Source organism: Gekko japonicus, unplaced genomic scaffold, assembly GCF_001447785.1.
Source record: "Gekko japonicus isolate JY-2015 unplaced genomic scaffold, Gekko_japonicus_V1.1 scaffold878, whole genome shotgun sequence".
Classification (NCBI taxonomy): domain Eukaryota; kingdom Metazoa; phylum Chordata; class Lepidosauria; order Squamata; family Gekkonidae; genus Gekko; species Gekko japonicus.
Genome location: NW_015160237.1, coordinates 630,582 through 636,490, shown reverse-complemented (window position 1 = coordinate 636,490; position 5,909 = coordinate 630,582).

The following is a 5,909-nucleotide window of genomic DNA, read 5'->3' as shown; positions in this document are numbered from 1 at the left end:
GTGGGACCGATCCTGAGTCCCCCTCCGTGTTAAGTAGGTTTCCCTCAGTTCCGCTCATGATCATGCCAGATTCGGAACGATAGGAGAAAGAGAGTTCTAACAATATGTTGGATCCCCAAGCATCGAGAATAAATCCACGTTTTCAAGAAAAGCAAAATTTATTTCAAAGCGTTGAAGACATACTCAAACACGTTCTTTGTTAGAACTGGGGATACACAGTTAGGTCAAGCATAATAAAGGAAATTCAAACAGATACAGATCCAATGAATAGCATTCCCGCTGGCGGGCTAATGAAACGGTTGCGCGCCCAGTCCATGGGAACCAGGCAGAACATCAGACAAAACACAGGTGCAGTACTCATGAGAAAAGCAATAGGCAAGCATTACAGCATCTTCTCCCCCACACAACCTCCAGCAGTTATCTTGTGCATTCCAACGCAGGAGCAGGATGATAGAAAACAAGCCGGGTGCAACAGGGAAAGGATATGTACACAGAGGTCACAGAAAACAGAATGGCAGCTTGCTGACACCCATGCATAATCTTATAAACCTCAATCATGTCACCCCTCAGCCGTCGTTTCTCCAAGCTAAAGAGCCCCAAGCGCTTTAACCTTTCCTCATAGGGAAAGTGTTCCAACCCTTTGATCATTCTAGTTGCCCTTTTCTGCACTTTTTCTAATGCTATAATATCCTTTTTGAGGTGTGGTGACTGGAACTGTACACAGTACTCCAAATGAGGTCGCACCATCGATTTATACAGGGGCATTCTGATACTGGCTGACTTGTTTTCAATTCCCTTCCTAATAATCCCCAGCAAAGCGTTGGCCTTTTTTATTGCCGTCATCAGCAAATGCAAGTCTTTCTGAATGCAAAATCTAATTACTGTCAAACAGCCAGGTGAGCTGATTCCTTTTCACTGACCTTCCCTGAATGCCTCCTAGCGGATCCACCTGCCCCAGGCACGGGGGGGGGGGGAAGCCTCCACCCTGCCTGGAGGCCATCTGCCTTTGTCAGTGTCTGGGACGCCCTCTCCCCCTGCACTCAGCCAGAGCCAGGAAATACAGAGGTCCTCTCATCCTGGACCCAGCCTGATTTCCTGGCCTTTATGACTTCGACATTCTTTTGTGCTGCCTCCTGTGACTACCGCTGCTGAGCCAGCCAGGACTGCACTGCCTCATCCTCTCCACTGACATTGTTGTCGTTCAGTCGCACAGTCGAGTCCGACTCTTCGCGACTTCCACTGGCATAGAGGATTCCAAATCCACTTTTCTTTCTCCGGGACTTTTGGACATTTACTAGCCATGCAGGGACCCCCTTCCTCTGGCCTGACCCTATTTTTCCCTTGGGATCTTTGGAAGTTCTGTCGACTCTCAACCTGTGGACCACTGAAACATGGGGACCAGTGTTCCCTCCAAGACGAGTCAGTGTGAGCCAGCTCACCGTTTTTTTAGCCCCCGGCTCACACATTTTTGTCTCAGCTCGGGAAGGAGGGCTCCAGAGCAAACTGATTTATGCAGCAGCCAAATCGCTCACTTACAACTGTAATGCCAGTGGCTCACAAAGTAAAATTTTTGCTCACAGGACTCCACAGCTTACAGGGAGCACTGACGGGGACATTTTTTGTCTTGAGCCATGTGTGTATTTGGGGAGGGGGAGGCAGAGGCCTGTGACTCAAATGCTGGACGTGAAGGGGATTTTGTGATCCCAAGACTTGCAGCTTTAGAGAAAAAGCAATGGAAGAAATGGGAATATTTCTCTCTTTTGCCATTTTATTTTGTCTCTGTGTGCCTGTACATGGTATGTGTGTGTGTGGGGGGGGGAATGAGATAAAGCCGGTTCCCCAAATATGGAAAGGGAGGCAATTCTGCTGTCCTGAGCCCCACTTCAACACCAAACAAATGCGCCTGTATTTTCAGGCTAGGATACCTGAGAAGCCAGGATGGGGATTTGTGTTGCTCAGACCTTCTAGTATGTGAGTGGTGTAGTTGTCAGAGTGCCAGTCCAAGACTCGGGAGGCCAGAGTTCCAATCCCCAATTATCCTCGAAGGATACCATGTCAAGAAGGAGGAGGAGATTGGATTTATGCCCCGCCCTTCACTCGGAGTCTCAGAGTGGCTGACAATCTCCTTTGGGAGGTAGGTGGGGCTGAGAGAGCTCCTTCCAGAACTGTCCTTGAGGGAACAGCTCTGAGAGAACTTGTGACTGACCCAAGGTCACACCAGCAGCTGCAAGATCCCGCTTGGCGGGATCTGGTCCATGGGGCCGCGAAGACTCGGACTTGACTGTGCGACTGAACAACAACAACAACTCCCCTCACAGGGCTTGGATACTGCCCTGGTGGCATGAAAAAATGGGCATCTGCATAGGAATTGCCCTTGTGTGCAGGCTCCCTCCGGCAGAAGGGTTCCTCTTGAGATCTGGTTCCACCTGGGGGTGCTGAGAGGCTGGGTGGCTGCTTGAATCTCCTGGACCTCATGTACAAGGGCGCTCTTGTCAAGCGTCTGGGATTTCTGTTCCATGTTCCCTCCCAGCTGAGTGAGTGTGAGCTAGCTCACGGTTTTTTAGCCTCCAGCTCACACATTTTTGTCTGAGCTCAGGGAGGATGGGGCTCCAGAGCCAACTAATAGATGCAGCAGCCAAATCGCTCACTCGCAGCTTTCACGCCAGTGGCTCACAAAGCAGAATCTTTGCTCACAAGACTCCACAGCTTAGAGGGAGCATTGTTTCTGTTCCTGTTGAGGAAAATCCCGTCAGCCGGGAGAGTCCGCTCAGGTTCTTCCAGGAGTGAGTTCTGCAATCCGTGGAGGAGGAAGCAAGCATGCTAAGCGTGCGTGGAGGGGTGGAGACGCCTGGCATCCAGGCTCAGTCAGCCCCTCCTCACGGGCAGCAGCGTGGCCAATTAGCTGTAGGGACATCCCGGCCTCCCCAAAGGCACATGATCCCAGCATGGAAAACACAAAACTGCCCCGGGCAACCCAATCCGTTCAGCTCTGTGAAGAGCACGGATGACTGCTGACCCCGCCTGGCGGCACCGAGGCCCTACCACCACCCCCGTGCCCGGGCAAAGAAAGTCCTGCACTGCTGATCTGACCCTCGGTTTCACCACAGAGTGGAACGGAGCGGGGGAAGCCCAAGACAAGAACAGCCACATTGTGCAGGGCTGAGTTTATCTGCCTGCCTGGCAACCGTTTCACAGCCCTGCTCTTTGTGGACTGCTGCACCCCTCTTCTGCGCGTTCCCTTCTCTCTGCACGGGAACCAAAGGCCCGGCCGTGCAGCTGAGGCTCATAGTCTCGTCTTTCAGGTGGGCAGAAGATCGGCTGGCTGAGAGAAACCCTGCTTGGCACTCAGAAGCCACACACACACTTTCCTTGGAGACAGATCGAGATGGGTAGCCGCCAAGGCTCCCTCTAAGCGGTGGAGTCCTGTGAGCAAAAATTCTACTTTAAAGTTGTGAGTGGGCGATTTGGCTGCTGCATAAATTAGTTTGCTCTGGAGCCCTCCTTCCTGAGCTAAGATGAAAATGTGTGAGCTAGAAGCTAAAAAACTGTGAGCTGGCTCACGCTAACTTAGCTTAGAGGGAACATAAGAACATAAGAGATGCCAATGTTGGGTCAGGCCAAAGGCCCATCCAGTCCAACACTCTGTGTCACACAGTGGCCAGAAATACCAGTGCCATCAGGAGGTCCACCAGTGGGGCCAGGACATTAGAAGCTGTGTTAGTGTTTGTAACAATCGTAAAGATCAAGAACCCAGGAGCACCTTCAAGACAAATGTGGCAGGGCATGATCTTTGGCGAGTCACTGCTCAGTTCTTCAGGTACTCACAAAAGCCTCCTCCCCTGCCACAAATTCAGTTAGTATTTAAGGCGCCTCTGGATTCTTACTCTTTTCTATGGCTACACACTTTCCTGTTTGCTTGTTGTATTTTTTTCTGCATGGTTAGCTTTTTGCAACCTGCATCTTAGCCACCGGTAAGCTAACTGTCAAGAATGAGAAGGGAGCATTCACTGGAGAAGACCCCGATCCTGGGAAAGACTGAAGGTCAAAGAAGACGGGGACGGCAAAGGATGAGATGGTTAGACAGTGTCATAGATGCAACGAACATGAACTTGAGCACACTTCAGAGGACGGCAGAAGACAGGAGGGCCTGGCGTGATGTGGTCCATGGGGTCGCGGAGAGTCGGACCCGACTGTGCGACTGAACAACAACAACAAGGCTGTCATTTGATTCCAGTTTTAATTGGAAATGTTTTCAGCTTTCTTGAACTGTAAGTTTGGTGCAGTGGTTAAGTGTGCGGACTCTAATCTGGGAGAACTGGGTTTGATTCCCCACTCCTCCACTTGCAGCTGCTGGATGACCTTGGGCAAGCCATGGTTTTGTCAGAGGTGTTCTTGAAAAAGAGCCGTTTGTGTCAGAGCTCTCTCAGCCCCTCCTCCCTTGCAGAGTGTCTGTTGTGGGGAGGGGAAGGGAAAGGAGTCTGTAAGCCGCTCTGAGACTCTGAGTGGAGGGCGGCAAGGTATAAATCCAACCTCTTCTTCTTCTATACATCGTTTAATACACTTCTGTATGCTGATATCACAAGAGTATCAGTAACCCACAAGGGAAGCCTTTCGGGAGCTGAAATCCATCATCCGTTGAATTTCTAATCCCACCTCCTGGCAGAAGGGGCACGTCCACATCAAGTTTGGAGCGGGCATTGTTAGGGCTGCGTCTTCAGCAAATAAATTTATTTGCACAAGCTATTTTGATTTTGCTGATGTGAGGCAGCATTTGAAGAACACTTTTCAGAGACTATGACATTGTAGGTGGTGGTGGAAGCCCCGGGAACCTCTGCCATGGCACAGCATCTGCAGACTGCAAGAGAGAATTGCTCAGGAGGGCCTTTTTATAAATGGATCAGAGTTGACGCGGAATGGCCGGGTCCGGGAGGGGGCTTCCTTAGGGGGGGCACAGGCTTGTGGTTTATTGCGCTGTTTGTTGTGCTTTCCTGCTTTTCCTGCTCTGTCCTGGGCCTCTGTGAGCCCCTCTTCATCCGTAGTAGCCCTGGTGGCAGGCCTCACCTTGGCCCGTTTTCTGGTTGGATCCTATGGGCCTTTCGGGAACACCCTTCCCCCCCCCCTTACTTTGCTTCTGGGGGCCTTGAGCCATGATGGGTCTTTGGCATTTTCGTGAGCCGGGTGGTGGGCTACAGAGGAAGGAAGGAAGGAAGGAAGGAAGGGCACAGAGGGTTTGGGAGGGGGAGAGAAAGCTGCCCACCCGTCCCTCCGTGCCCCCCCTCTAGTTTCTGGCCCGAGAAGTCGCAGCCTCTCCCGCAGCTTGGTTGCCCCGCCCGGCCGGCGTCCCTACTTTCCCCCGCCCGGCCAGAAGCGAAAAGGGCCGCCAGCCAGCCAGGCCGGCGCTCGCCTCCCGGCCTTCTTCAGCAGCAGCAGCAGCAGCCCCTCTCGGCTCCCCAACTCCTCCGGGCCAAGCGCGCCCCCCTCGGCCTCGAGGCGGCCAGTCTCTCTCTCTCTCTCTCTCTCTCTCTCGGGGGTCCCCCGCCGGGCACCGGCTCTCCTCCCCACGCCCCTCCGAGGCGAGGCCGGCTCTGGGGCGCGCACGCACGCACGCACGCTCGCTCTCGGGGCTTTCCGGGCGCGGGGCTCGCTCCTCCTCCAGCCCCCGGCGAGCGCGCCCCTGCCCCCTCCCTCGGCGCCGCCTCCCCTCTGCCCGCGGCCAAGGGCTTCTCCTGGCTCGGCCGGAGGCGGGCTGGAGGCTGCTCTGCGGCGCGCGGGGGGCCGGGGCCGTCAGCCAGCGCCGCCCCGCTCCGCTGCGTGCCGTGCCGTGCCGTGGCAGGGAGCCGCCCAGGAGCAGGAGCGCCGGGAGGAGGAGGAGGCGGCCAGGCAGGGCGCGCCCCACGCAGCCAGGCAGG